Source organism: Pleurodeles waltl, chromosome 3_1, assembly GCF_031143425.1.
Source record: "Pleurodeles waltl isolate 20211129_DDA chromosome 3_1, aPleWal1.hap1.20221129, whole genome shotgun sequence".
NCBI classification, from domain to species: domain Eukaryota; kingdom Metazoa; phylum Chordata; class Amphibia; order Caudata; family Salamandridae; genus Pleurodeles; species Pleurodeles waltl.
In genome coordinates this window covers 1,193,785,232-1,193,800,867 of record NC_090440.1, presented here as the reverse complement: position 1 = coordinate 1,193,800,867, position 15,636 = coordinate 1,193,785,232, and positions in this window count along the sequence as shown.

Genomic DNA, 15,636 nt, shown 5'->3' with positions numbered 1-15,636 from the left:
AACAAATTGTTCCTATGGAAATAAATACTTTTACTTAAGTGTTAATTATTCTTAGTACTGTGTGTGTGTGTGTACCTGTGTGTATGATACAATGAATAATGAAATAGGATTGTTACTGTCACCACTGTGACCCTGATCCCTTTATAGGTATTGTTAGTTACCCAAAAGCAATGCCTCTATTTTAATAACACATTGGGTAGTGTTTTGTGGGACTACAATAACCTGTCTTTAACATTTTTCATTGTTGCAGTGAACCAAGTTCACTTGTGTCACCCGCGGGTGGTAAAGCACACTTTGTAAATCTACGCCAAAGTCGTAGCTTGAGCACCAACCTCAAGAGAATAAGTGCAACCAAAAAAAGAATGCCGAACGGCTAAGCCTAGACAAAAGAGACTGTTGACAAATGTTAAGAGAACAGAGATGATTAGGGAAGCAATTGAGCTAGAAGAACAAGAAAATCCTATTCTCCAAAACACCAGAGATGTGGACTTAGAGTTGACTACTCTTAAAAGACCTGAAAGGGAGAGGAAAGTAAATTGCAAGAATTCGGGTCCTAACTGGATGTATTTCACAATATTTGGCATTGAATTTGATGATTATCTGACTGGCAAAGACAAGCCTCCATGAGCCAAAACAACAGATAAAAAATCTTCACTTACATATACACTGTTGACCAAAGCTAAAAAGGACAGAAAAATATTTAGGGCAATGGCCAGAGGAATACAGAACCCTTAGGCAATCAGTTGACGTAGACTAAACATCACCATAGATCCAGATAAAGGGTAGTGACTACAGGGTAGATTTAGAAGGACTTGTCACCTGATCGAAGTCTAATCTGTTCACTTGATCTGGTGCAATCGAACAAGGTGCAGCAAAGCTGCAAAAATGCCTTAGTAGTGTTGGTAGCTGCTATTGCTGTTTCTGTAGTTGGGTGGATGTTAGACCTCTACCCGCTGAAGGAAAATGTTTCACACTTGCAATTTTATCAAACAAGAATCTCTGTAATTATTAAAGAAATGCATGTGAGTAGAATTTCAGACTCCCCTTCTTCGGAGAGCAGTTATAGCTATGGTGTGTGCTTCAAGATGCTTGCTGAATGTGTTAAAATACTGCAGATTGAAAACTATTTTGTCTGCTTCTGTCCTTCAGCTTCGAAGCTGAAGGATCAACTTAGTTCCATTTGCTCTTGTGTGTATTCATTCTCGTGTAGCATTCTCTATAATCGATTTTACCAGCTGCATTCGATTAGACTGTTTTATACTAATTATGAATGTCCATTAGAAAATGTACTATTTGCAAAGGGATCAAACATGTACCTGTGGGCAACTAAGCATCCTTATCGATTTTCTAAGGCTATTATAAGAATGGATGAGCGTGAGTAGATGATGGAATTCTTTACTCCTTTAACTAACAAAAAATCTACTAACCAGGGCATGCATGTTCTAACCAGTAATTGAAAAAGGTGAAAGAACCTTTGTAGACAAAGCAATTGAAAGAATAAGACAAGACGAATAAAAGCAAAAGGATTGAGTGGCACAGAAGGAAACCAGATAACAGGAGATGGGAAACATAGAAAACAGACCACCAAGGTTGAGCACTGATTTTGTAGAGAAGGGAACCTTATATATGGGAAGACAAGAAGGGAATGAGACCATAGAAAATGCAGGATGAAGTGAATGTGAGCGTAGCTATTTAGACAATGACAGTGTTTTCGCTAAAATTGTGGTAATTACTAGAGGCATATACTATGTGTGGTAAGTCAGCTTAATTCCAGCTTCTGCACAATTGGGTAGGTAGTTGCTATGCAGATAAAGGACCTGATTACGAGGCTGGCTGTCCAAGGACTGCTAATCTTGCGGTGATGGTCGGACAGCTGCAACTATGGCGGTCTAACCACCACATTACAAACCTGGCAGGTGGACCCACCAAAAGAGCTCCGTCCCTGCCAGGAACAGTGTTCCTGACGTGGTGACGGCGGTCTGAGTTGTACTCAGAGGCGCCTAGCTGATTACAACTCAGCTTTCTGCCAGCCTTTCCATGGTGGGGACCCCATCATGGAAAGGCTGGTGGAAAGCCAGTGCAGGGCTCCACAGGGCAGCCCCTGCACTGCCCATGGCATAAGAAGTGCAGGGCCCCCCCTGCCCAGCACCCTCGGAATGCGCACTGTCGGCTTTGCAGCAGTGTGCATTCCAAGGGTGCTGAGTGCTACGATATTGGCCTCGGCTACCTCCAGGGAGCCGAGGCCAATATCGTAGCAATCTTCCTACAGGTTAGCCCAGTGGGGCAATGTTCCCACCGGTCAGCCTGACGAGAACATTGTACACTTGGGTGGGATTGCACTGGTATGACAATGGTGCCCTCCAGGCGGCTTTGGTGGTCTGCTTTTAGGACTGTCAAAGTGGTAATGAAGTCCTTAGTTTTCCCTAAAATCTATCATACTAACAAAATAGACCATAAACTCGACACATATGTCAGATGGAGTAAATCTAGTTTTAAGCAAATAAATAAGTGATATTTTGGAGCACTAATGGGAGTGATAAAGTCTGATAGGGACTCCACCACTCCCAGTCCAAGGTGTGGTGTGCACCAGAGGTAAATGAGATATAGGTTTGTGCTTTGACAGCACCAAAGAGCCATGTCAAATGGCTGTTGAAAACGGTTGTGCGCTTTACAAAAACTTTCTAGCACAACGTGCATCACAGAACAGAGTAAAAAAAGTATGAGGCCTAGCAGCCCTTCAGCGATGCCTCTACCATTCTGTCAATGGGACCTTGTGGTCATAAATCTTCAGCTGTGTGTCTGTGAGAAATACTATGGCTATTCTTACAGTTGAAGTCCTCCATTTGTCCACAAGCTAGCAGTCTGGATTTAGGCCAGAGGCCCCAATGTTTTCAGTACAAATCTACAATAGTTTTGCTTTCTGTCGCTTAAAACCCCTCCCAGCCCGCACAATGTGATGGGAAAATACATTTGTTCTTATTTTTCTTTCTTTGACCTTGACTGCTCTCACCTGCACTGTGCTGAAGCCTGCTCAAACCTGTTCTGAATTTCAATCACCCTGTGTGTCTGTGAGCTGGAAGGAGGGATTTAAGCCTGGTGTCTGCATTCAGAACTTGTGCCTCAACTGCCATGCTAGGAGCTCCTGCTTTCTTCTCCAGTTGCCTGCACTGCCTAATTTTTGAAACCGTGAAAGAAGTTCCTGATTTCTTCTACTGCTTTTTCCAATGTCTTGCTTTCCTGTGGCTGCCCTGAGCAGAATTGTAGTTATGTGTTTAAATTGTTTCTCATTCTCGCCTTCCTTTCTTGCCTGATCCCTTGATTTCTATTGTTTCCTGTTGGGCTTTTGACCTCATATTCTCTGAGTTGGCAGCAACTCCCTTTATTTCCTTATCCTGAATCTCTGTTCTGTCCTTGATCTGAATTCCTGTGTTTATCCCATGTACCAGAAAGGCATAACATGTTCAAGTGCCTGTTGGGTACATTCTTGAATTCCTTGTTCTGAATCCTTGTTCCAGTTTCTATGTACCAGCAGGGCATTATTTGTTCTAGTGCCTGTTGGGTGCATCCTTGAGATCCTTGCTCTGAATCCTAGTTCCAGGCCCCCTGTACCAACAGAACATTACTTGTTCTAGTGCCTATTGGGTACAGCCACAAGTTCCTTGCTCTGAATCCTAGTTCCAGTTTCTTTGTACCAGCATGGCATTACTTGTTCCAGTGCCTGTTGGGTATAGCCTGCCTCTGATTCCCGTATTTCTGTTCTGGGTTTCTGAAGCCCAGTTGATAATTCTGTGTCTTGTTTTTCTTCTTGTCTGATTACTGTCTTTTCTGGCCTGTATTCTTGTTATTCTTTCCACTCTGGTTTTCTGTTTCATTCCAAACACAGTCCACTGTCTGTTGCAGCCCATATCTGTTTACAATATGACCTCTGTCTTGGTCTCTGTTCCGATCAGGTAAGGGAAAGACTTCTATTGTTGTGGGGCCTTTGGAGTCTTACATCAATATTAGAATATTTATTTATCAAATGCGTGGTTATTTAAAACCGTTGCACCAATCAGTGAAACTGATACATACAAAGTGGTAAAATTCAATAGGCAAAGTGCATGTGCAAATCGAAAGAATTAAAATGAGGCTGGAAAATATAATGGATTAAAATTACATTTTAGGAGGTGTTAAAGTTTTGTAGGTTGCTATAGTTAACCAGGCGTGCTGTCAATTGGAAAAGGTATCTCTGTTGGCCAGGGTATAGTTATTCGAGGACTTTTGGAGGGTCCAAGGAGCTTGGTTGGCAAAGAGATTCAGATCTTTTAATTTGTTGTGTTCTTCCAACTAATTTCTCCGATGTGTGTCTTAGGCCATCTTTCAGACGAGGCAGACGGTCACTTTCTCCCCTGGACTTTATCCATAAGCAGGTGATGAGATGAACCATGGGGATTGAGAGCACAGTAAAATCTATTGGGGGTGCAACTTTTGTAATTATGGAAGGTGGCCACAGGTGGGTTGTCTGCTGGATATTGGCCATTGATTACTCTGAAGTTGAGACACTCTAACTCAGATTTATCAAAGCTTTTTGCATTCGCAAACGTTGTGAATGTCCGTTTGCGAATGCAAAAAGCCAATTCAGAATGTATCAAAGGCATTCTGAGGCGTGGTCAAGATGGCGCCGTGAAAGGAAGCTCTAAAGTGAGCTCCGTCCACAGCCGGCAAAAAGATCCTGATAAAGCACCAAAATCCCAGATATTGCACATGAAAACTACCGAATATGAGTGCAAGAAGGATAACACAATAAGGAAAACCGAACAACGGAGGCCCTCGACGCAGCAAGTACAAACCGGATGACCCGCGAAGGAGCCGGGGCGGTGCCCGCGCCCTGGACTACCCGAATCCGGGAGAAACCTGACCGGCGGAGCTGAGTGAGACAGAGGTGAGGAGTGCGCGACCCCGGGGCTCTGACTCGCGCCGCTGCTAACACTGCTACCCACGCCGAAACCACTTGCGGAGCTGGGCCCAGGGCGGGCAGAACCACCGGGCAACGCGGACTCAGACTCGCTCAAACCTCGACGGGATCAGCGGGGTGGTACGGAGCAAAGGGCCTAGAGAACTGTTGGATGTGAGATCGAGCTCCAGCCACTGGCTGCGCTGAGACCCGTAGACGACGCCGACATCGGTGGACGAGCGCAACAAGCGCCGATGCTTAATTCAGCCTGACAAATCGGACGGGGCCCGCGGCGCGGCACCGCTCCACTACAGTTGAACATTTCCGTAGTTCCTCTACAACTTGCACAGAGAAACTCACTACTGCAAAAGAAGTCGGAGGGCGCAATTTGCATATCACAGGAAGACACGGCTGAATAAGGAACTAAGCGACCCACAAAGTGATCACTGCACATACACGCAAAATAACAAGGATCTCGACCTCATTTAGCCCTAAAACGCGACATATCACCAAACACATGTGCAGATACATCTACAAAATCAGGGCTTCGGCACGGAACGACGCTGTTGCTCGATGGTTCCGTAACGAGTTGCTACTGCGGTAGACAAACTGCATAAACTTAGAAGCTGATACGCATGAACTTAAGGTTAATATAAAAATGGTGAAACTGAATACCCAAAAAACACAAGCTGAAACTGGACCCTCACCAGCCTCAGAAATGGACGCAGAACCTCACCCAAATGTCCTATATAAAGTGACGGAGACCCTAGCCGTCCACTCCGTGCAAATGGAAAAGGTACTCCAAGCAATACTCGTCACGAAAACATCGTTAGAAGGAAAAATAGACACCGAAGTTAACACGCTTCGAATGGAACAACGGAAACTCTCAGAAAGGGTCGCAACAACTGAAATAACCCTTATATTGGCACAACCAGACATAGCAGACCTAAAACACCGCCTTCAACAACAGGAAACAGAAATACTACGCCTAAACAAGCGGGCTGACGAGGCGGAAGGATTATCTCGCCGCAATAATGTGAGATTCCTTGGTTTTCTGGAGAAGATCGAACTCCCAAACGCAGAACTATTTCTGGAGCGCTGGCTTAGTGAAAACATATTTACAAACGACCCCCCACCGCTATTAACAGTGGAACGTGCACATCGAGTTCTAGGGGGTCCTCCCCGCCCGGGAGCCCCACCAAGACCTCTAATCGCGAGACTTCTTAACTACAGGGACAGGGACCAGATACTAAGAAACTTCCGCACAACAGGCCCAATTGACATAGAGAATAAAAAAATCACGGCCTACCCAGATTACACAGCTGAAGTCCAACGCAAACGTGCCAATTTCAACACAGCAAAACAAATATTGAGAGATAAAAACTATTCATACTCCTTGATGTACCCAGCTAAACTGCGGGTAGTGGACGGTGAAAGGTCACACATATTCCCAACATCAGAAGATGAATGGACCTGGATACACGCGAAAGGCCTGATAGACCCTACTGCCGAGACCGAACACAAAAAGAGTGGCTGACTCCACAACCATGCCGCAAGAAAATATCAACACGCAAGACTGAATTGGGTCCAACGAAATCGCAAGTAGAGGCGGAACAACTCCAAGTCTTAAAACTGGCGAACAGGTTTTCATCCATACAGCCTCGATCCAACCAAGATACAAACAATTCAGACTCCGACTCAACGAACAGTCAACAAGGCCTAATCACGTCGGCTCTCACCACAGGGCCAACGTTTACCCCACGTTCAGCGGATGCCCTTTAATTCTGAAATAGCAGGACTTCCTTTATGCGTATTCACGAACACAAGTAACAAAAGCAGAACAACGAAAATATCACAGAAATTCTTCCCCAAAAATAAACCTGGAACAAAAACAAAAAAAAGGGGGAAAAAAAAACCAAGAAACATACAGAAACCAAACCAGGCACTAGACGCGAGCAACAACCATACTTGGCACAAAATGGAACACGAGAAGGGATGCAAGTACAAACAACCGGGCTGGAATTCGGAGACACTCCGGAAAATATAACAATGCCCCCCCCCCAACCCAATGGTTTACCGAATGGACCTTGCAGTAACTAATGTAAACAGTTGCACCAGTTGTGCCTTCCAGCCCCCAGTTAGATTAACTAATGTAAGTTTTACTTTCTCTTTTACTTTCATTCTCTCCCACAAGATGCTTAATATCCCACACAAAGGAGACTCAGGGCGTGACGTGCGTAATGGCATGGGACCCGGGACACGTGAGACACACTATACCAAGCAATCCACACAAAATGACGGCATATAATATAGTAACCTGGAACGTCAGGGGACTGGCAAATATGACCAAAAGACATAAGATACACTCATACCTTAAACAACACAAAATAGACATAGCTATCCTACAAGAGACGCATGCCACAGCGCACAAACTGCGTGACATAGACAAAAACTGGTCGGGAATAACACACGGAACCAAAACCTCGACATATGCGAAGGGAGTATTAATAAGGACAGCCCCGGGTGTACCGTACACAATCAAAAATGTACATACAGACAAGAATGGAAGATACACTAGTCTGGATGGAGAGTTAGACGGAAAGCAACTAACGATAATTGGACTATACGCACCCAACACAGGACAGGGAGAATTCCTCCGTACCATCACCACACAAATCCCATATGACCCGACCATACCCACTATATGGGGGGGTGACTTTAATAGTGTAATTGAGATGTCATTAGATAGATCACACCCCCCAACGAGAGACACCCAGTGCAAGACATTGTCCTGTGCATTCAATAAATGGATACAAGAAAGAAAATTACAAGATATATGGCGGCGTTTACACCCCACAGATAGAGAATACTCTTTCTACTCACCAGTACACCATCTCCATACGAGAATAGACTTATTATTATGCACTAACGGGCTAGCACATATGATACATAACGCAACATACCTGGCCAAAACTCTATCAGATCGCTGCCCGTTACTCGTAACATTAAAATGGGGCAGACAATTAACATGCATACCAACATGGCGCCTACAACCTACCCTACCACGTGATCCCCCTTTCCGTGCTAAACTAGCAGAAGAAATAGAAACATACTTTGCAATTAACACAAAGACAACAACATCACGTGCTATAGAATGGGACGGACACAAGGTAGTTATAAGAGGCATGTGCATAGCAACGGCAGGCGGGGTCCGCCAAGCATTAAGTACAGAACTACATGAAACAGAAAGTAAAATTCGCAACACAGAATGTGAATTGGCTATGGGGAGAGGCAACAATATCGAATTAACTAACCTTAAAAATCAATGGAATGCAACCGAGACACGCTTGCGTAAATTTGACCACAAACACTACATAGCACGTTTACACGCCGAAGGCGACCGTTCTAGCAGGCTACTAGCGTGGCTAGCAAAAGGGATGCAGAAAGTCACACCCATAAACGCTATACGCCAAGATACAGGCGCTATGGTAAATACACAACAAGAGATCAACGACACATTCAAACAATACTATAGTACACTGTACGCAACTGAACCTCCCCCACATCCGACACAACTGGCAAAATTCTTTCAGCAAGCCCCAATGAAGAGGTTAAATGCAGAACAAATAATTAACCTTGATAGACCAATCGAAAGTGAAGAGATACTACAAGCATTAAAACAGTTGGCACACAATAAGACCCCAGGGACGGATGGACTTCCCATCGAATACTACCAAACTTTCACACCACAGATAATCACATCATTCCAAACTATGCTACAAGAAGCATATGAAAGAGGACAACTCACAGAAACACAAAGGGAAGCGACAATTGTTGTCCTACAAAAAAAAGGTCGAGACCCTTTAAACGTCTTCTCATACTGTACAGACCCTTATCTCTATTAAATTCAGATTATAAAATACTGGGGAAAATCCTAGCCAATCGCCTCCTGCCACTAATGACTACCCTGATACACCCAGATCAATCTGGCTTTATACCAGGGTGTAATACCTCTATTAATATAAGAAACTTAATACGCATCATGTCCATGCCTCCGGAACAGGATCACTCCAGTGTGGCGGTGTCACTGGATGTGGAAAAAGCCTTTGACACTCTGGGCTGGCCATTTCTGATGACATCGTTACAAACAATGGGATTCGGTGCTGGCTTTACACGCTGGATATCCATAATATACACAAATCCCAAAGCACGGATTAAAACCGGCGCAATCATTTCAGAGAAATTTGACATAGGGAGAGGAACGCGACAAGGTTGCCCGCTATCACCACTATTATTTGCACTCGCAATAGAAACACTTGCAGCAAGACTACGCAATGAAACAGTAGAATGGGGTATCCCAGATGGCGAAGAATTCTGCATAATATCACTATATGCAGACGATGCACTAATATACCTACGCAACCACACAGAATCCCTCCCACATATATTACAATTAGTTAACACATTCGGAGACCTATCTGGCCTGCGTGTCAACTGGTCCAAATCATGCATATTCCCCATGTGTCCGTCCCCAACACCGCACGTCGAAACGTCAACCGATGATGCCCTACAGTGGGAACATTCCACTTTTAAATATTTAGGAGTCCATATTTATCATAGTGCTACAGATCTGAAGGAAGGCAACCTGGACAGAGCCATTAGATCAATTAAAAGCTCAATACCCTTTTGGTGCTCACTACCCCTCTCACCTATGGGAAGAGTGGCTCTGGCCAAAATGATAGTGCTACCTCGACTACTCTATTACTTCACAGCACTACCACTAATACTACCAAAAACACTCTTTGCACAATTAACCAAATTATTGATTGAACTGATATGGGCGAATGGTCGTAGAAGGGTGGCTATTGATAAACTTTACCTCCCAATAGAAAAAGGGGGAATGGGGGTACCTCACCTCGAGCATTATTATGCAGCAGCACAGTTGCATTGGATCATGACTTGGCTACAAGACCACCCAAGCCCAGAGGGGCACAAAGTGAGAACACACTTAGGGAGAACAAAGATACTAGATTGGCTCATAGGAGGGACATACACCTCACATCATAAAAATGCACTAATGACAGTTGCCGAACGTACCTGGAACCGATATGTATCTCAGGGAACCCGCGTACCACTATACTCACCAAAGATTCCCCTACTAGCCATACCAGGGATAAATAAACTACAGGACACACTGCATCTAACAACGTGGATAGCAAAAGACTTACAGCAGATCGGCGACCTATATGTAGACGAGCAATACATAACATACACAAAACTGACAGAGGCATATAACCTAGGACCAGGGGAATTCATAACATACGGGGCACTCAAAGGACTGATACGCAAAGTATGGGGCCAAGGCAACTCAGAACCACCAACAGCCCCCATTTTACATGAACTACTAGCAGACATTAACACGAAACCAAGTATATCTCAAATATACCAAATACTGCAAGCCTACCCCGCAAAAACACAAACACAAGCTAAATCACACTGGGATAAGGCCCTGCAAACACCTCTCACAGAGCAACAATGGACCATGGCCCTAACAACCACACAGGAAATTTCCTGCAACGCCCGCTTCAGATACACCCAACTTAATTATTTACACCAGACATATTTAACCCCACTTCGCATAAAACGCATGTTTCCACAAGCAACGTCTGAATGTCCACGATGCGGAACCATGGAAGCAGATTTTTGTCACATGACCTGGAACTGCCCACCACTACTTCGCACATGGCACACCGTCACACAACAGACAAACAAATGGACGGGTCTTAAGCTGAATCCTGAACCCGAATCCTGCATACTGGGCATACGTCACAGACGCAATAAAGACAAACAAAAACATAGATGTGCAGACCTAGCGTTTATCATCTTTAAATGCCTCATCGCAACACAATGGAAGTCCCCTGGCACCCAAGATATAAACAGATGGCATAAAGACCTAATACACTTGGCCAATGCAGAAAAACATGTATTAGACTCATTTAAAGATATTGGGATAGTGGTTAAAAATGCGGAAATATGGGACACCTTCCTAGAGCAGCTACTTGAAAAAGATGACACCCGCCCGCCTTAGATCACTGACACAAGCTAACAGCAATTGATTACAGTAACAAGACACTACAACCGTAAACCCTATACAGGTACCCGCAATACTCCTCAAAAGGAAACATACAAGACTGCAATACAGAACCCCCCAAGTTCCACACGGGTCCCGCCGCTCTAACAAACACCCACAAAGAAACCGTCAAATCCCCCACCAATGCATCTCCACCGCCAGCATCTTTCCCACCCCCCCAACCCATTATATATAGCTTTGTTCTCTCAGCCCCATTCCGGTTTCTTTCTCTTTTGTTTTCCTCTTTCCCGTTTTATCATTACTTTTACAGTGCTCCTTTTACCAAATGCAATAAAGATTCCAATTATAAAACATGTAAAACTGAATGTATAAAATGATCAGAAGCAAAATAATGATAAAAGAATCTCATTACTGCATTATAAATAACACTGTTTATTAAATCAATGTAAGAGCTGTTCACTGTAAAATTCAATAAAGAGATTTAAAAAACAAAAAAAGGCATTCGGAATGCAATTTTAAGGAATCGCTAAAATAACGATTCCTTAAAATTGCAACCCTGTTTAGAGAGTCGCAAATTGCGACTCTCTAAATAAGAAATCGCAAATAAGGAATCCTTATTTTCGATTTCTAAAGCACATGTAACAAGCAATTCCGTAATGCGAATTGGGCATTAAGGAATCGCTATTACCACCAAGTTGAACTTTGTGGTAACCATGTGCAATTTTTTTTAATGCATTTAAAATGCATTTTTTAAATTTACATGTAAAGCACACATGCCCTATTGGCATGCATGCACCTTACATGTTGTAAAAAAAAATTTTGGGGTGCAGCACCCTGGACTTTGCATTTCCCAAAATTGCAAATTCCAGTTAGGAATTCGCAAATTGGGACATGAAAAATATTCGCAAATATGGGCCGACAGGCCCATAGATGCGAATGGGGGCTGTATCGCAATTTGCGATTCAGTAATAGCATTTGCTATTTTTAAGAAATCGCTATTACCGAATCGCAAATATGATACATTGCATTTTGCAAATCGGAAATAGCGATTTCTTAAAAATCGCTATTTCCGAATCGCAAAAGGCTTTTTTCATACATTTGGCCCTTTGTCTTGTTTAAAGGAGAGGTTTTGAGATTGGAAAGGAACTAGCCAAAAAGCATTCTGGTTAGTTAAGAAGTTGTCTTCTTGCCGTAAACCTATTATGTTCATATTAAAGTCACCAGAGAGGATTATTTCAGTTTACAAGGGCCCACCTTCGAGTCACCAATCTCATTATTTAAGTGGTCTATGACTTTTGCTTAGCTTTTGGTTGCATATAAATGTTCAGGAAGGTCAGGGCAAGTAATATTGAGCCCTGAGTGAGAAGAATAGTTTGAGCAGTTTGTACAGCTCTCCATACTGTCATTTTCATTGTAGATATGCCTTTTTAGGCTGTCAGGATGTTAACTGCCAGCTGTGACCGCTGTACAACACTTCTTTTGTCAATGGCGATGAGAAATTAATATGACGTGGTATTTTGAACACTTCATCTTAGGTTTCTTTCAGCATGATGCTGTGAAAGGATATAAAGTATTCAAATGTGTCATGATCGTCGAGTTTATTGAGGAGGCCGATATTTTCCATGAACAGATCCTGAGCTCCTCGGGACAGTTTCGGGAGCCACCCCGATTCAAAGGTATGCTCTTTAATTGCTCAGACAGAGGGAATCTAACTCCGGTCATATTTTGAAGTAGGGGACAGTTTCAGGTCCTGTTTTGGTGACTTCTTAAATTAGCTTGCTTGGGAGACTTGCTGAGGGCATTTCTTGGATCTGAGTATGGGCTGTTTTGAAGTCTGCTTCGGACCTGTCTCGTTGAATCATTGGCTAGAACATGGGGATAGGCTGGTTCACTGTGAGAGGTCACCTGTGTTCCACATCTTTTAAACAAGTTAGCTGCTGACAGTACCTTGTTTGCTGTTTTGGCTGTCATCAAAGAGACCTTAGTTGTCTCATTTGGGTGCCCTAGAGTTGGAGCTATAACTTCTATGTCATTTGTGGAGAGGCAACACATTTCTGGAATTTGGGTGAGGAATCAGAGGATGTTCCCTCAGTTAATTATGTGGAAATGGCCTCCTGATTGTTATTCTGGCTACAGGGGCGTGCTCAGGCCGGTGTTCGAGCTGAGATTTGGGGCCTGGAATGAAGATAATCTATTTTTAGGCTCTAAGCTAAGAGCTGGATAGTTGATGAAGTGCTGCCCGTGGAGGCTCGCTTTCGTGGAAGGCCGTGCTCAAAGGGGTACTCTGACTGTCCGGAGGGATTTGGATGTTTTACAGATGGATGATTCCCAGCTTTAACTTGGGGGGGGGGGGGAGACTTTTGACGCCTATAGGAACAGAAGGGACTTTTGAGAGGAACAGCATTTTTACTTCTTGATTACCTGCTGTAACTTTCTAGTATTGTAAATTACAGCGGGGAAAATTTAGCTATTTGGTGCTTGACTCCTTGTTCTAGCTTGGGTTCAATAACGCTTTTACTTCCTGATTGGCTGCTTATACTTTCTGGTGTTGTAGATTGCAGTGTAGAGAGTTGAATTCTTTAGTATTAGGCCCCTTGGCATAGCTTGGATTCATAGGCTTAGCGTGGGGGTGCTGGGTTTCTGTGTTAAGGATAGCGTATGCATCCGTTTGTGTCCCCTTGGGCTGAGGGTCCATTTAGCCCTTTCTGGCAGAGTTGGAAGGACTGACGTATTAGTGATGCCTGCTGCAATGGGATTTAGGCAAGCAGAGCTATATTTGCTTCATTGAGTTGTATTAAACTCTGCACTACTGTTTCAACCCAGATTATGGTTAAAACGTTTAGAGAAGCATTAGATGATTTGCCAAACATTCAATGGTATCACAATGTGGAGATCGGCAGTCCATTCGATATTATGGTTTGGCACATGTACCTTTAATAGAACGAGGTGGGGATCGAACTCTGCTACTGCTACAACTGGAAAGTAGGTATTTCATTAGATTACGGACTAAGATTACGGAAGGACTCAATGCCGGTAAGGAACTTCATGTTCATCTGTAATAGCTATATAATTGATACCATGGATAATTGGTAGGTGGCTATACAAGTATATATACATATACAGTGATAATAAATGGGCAATCGTATCAATGGAATGAATAAGGTAAGATGGCACTAAGCCAGAATTTATCACTGCTTATGCTTATGGTCATATAGTAGGATATATACATAATGTGAACTATATATATAAACAGGACACATAGGTGGCTAATTAATGGTTTGACGGATAGTGTAAACCATTTTTCTGTGATCCGAAATTACATGGCAAATTTGTCTAATTAGATCGTATAGTGTAAAAGATTGTATTATTGGAATGGTATATGGTTTCACCTATTTGGTTTTATTTATTATGGCATTTAAGTTTAACTTTCTTGATTCTCCATTGGTTGTATTTTAATTTGTCAAACTGCATGTCCCAGAATGTCTCAATATGGGCTCACTAGGTTAGTAGTATTTAATGAATGGTACATGCTCTGTGACAGCCATTCAGTAACTCATCTAGTCACAGACACACTCATGAAAATTACTATACATTAAAGAAACCATAGAAATTCATTGAAAAAGCCAAAGGTTACAGGGCTTTATAGTTAGGCTCACATTTGAAACGTATGAAGCCAAATTCACCAGTTATAGTTAGAGTTACCTCAAGTAACTATAACTCATGCCCTTAGGTAACTATAACTCGCACCCTCATCTTGCACTGCTAATTACCCCACAAATTTCAGCATTCAAGACATTTTTGATAACATCATTGGTAATATCAATGTAATATTTGCAGTAAAACTGTGCATGGCGAAGGCGCCAGTTATAGTTACCTTACAGCACGAGTATATTCTGACCCACAGTGGTGGTGGAGACCAGAGGAACACCAACAGGCTCTAGCTCTCCAACTAATAGGGGGATAACACTGGTCTACGAGTAGTGGATATTATCCTATGATAGCGTATTCTCAAGATGGAGTGGCGCAACCCACACTGAATACACAACCTTAACCAACACACAGCTTATGTTGCATTTCAAACGAGACAACATTTGGTGGCCAGATACAGAGATTAGTGTCCTATTAATGATCATTCTGTTATCAAACAGACTGTTCTGGAATGGTTGGGTCACACCTTTAACCAGATATGATGCTCAGTGTTTAAACATAGCTAGAGACAGTCGGTGAACTTGAATCAAGAAGCCAGACATCGGGTGTCTTGCACAGAATATTGACACTGATGAACCTAATGATGTGGAGTAGGACAAAGTATGAGTGGACTAACCCACTTTAAGATGGGGGGTGACCAGCCAAGTCTAGGCTATAGGCTACTGCGGAAGTCATTTGAGGATGCGGGCAATTCACATGCACAAGACTTAAAGGGAGTCCAGACACACGCCATGTCATCTACAGTGGGCAGCTAGTGGCTGGTATGGCAGCATCTGGACCCTTGAAGAAGTAAGTGTTGCAGGGGCATGGGACTATAGACAAGTGTATATAGTCTGACCTCTGGGGTAAAGGATGGAAATCTATGCAATCATTGCCTACATGGAATGGGACGGATTGATTAAGA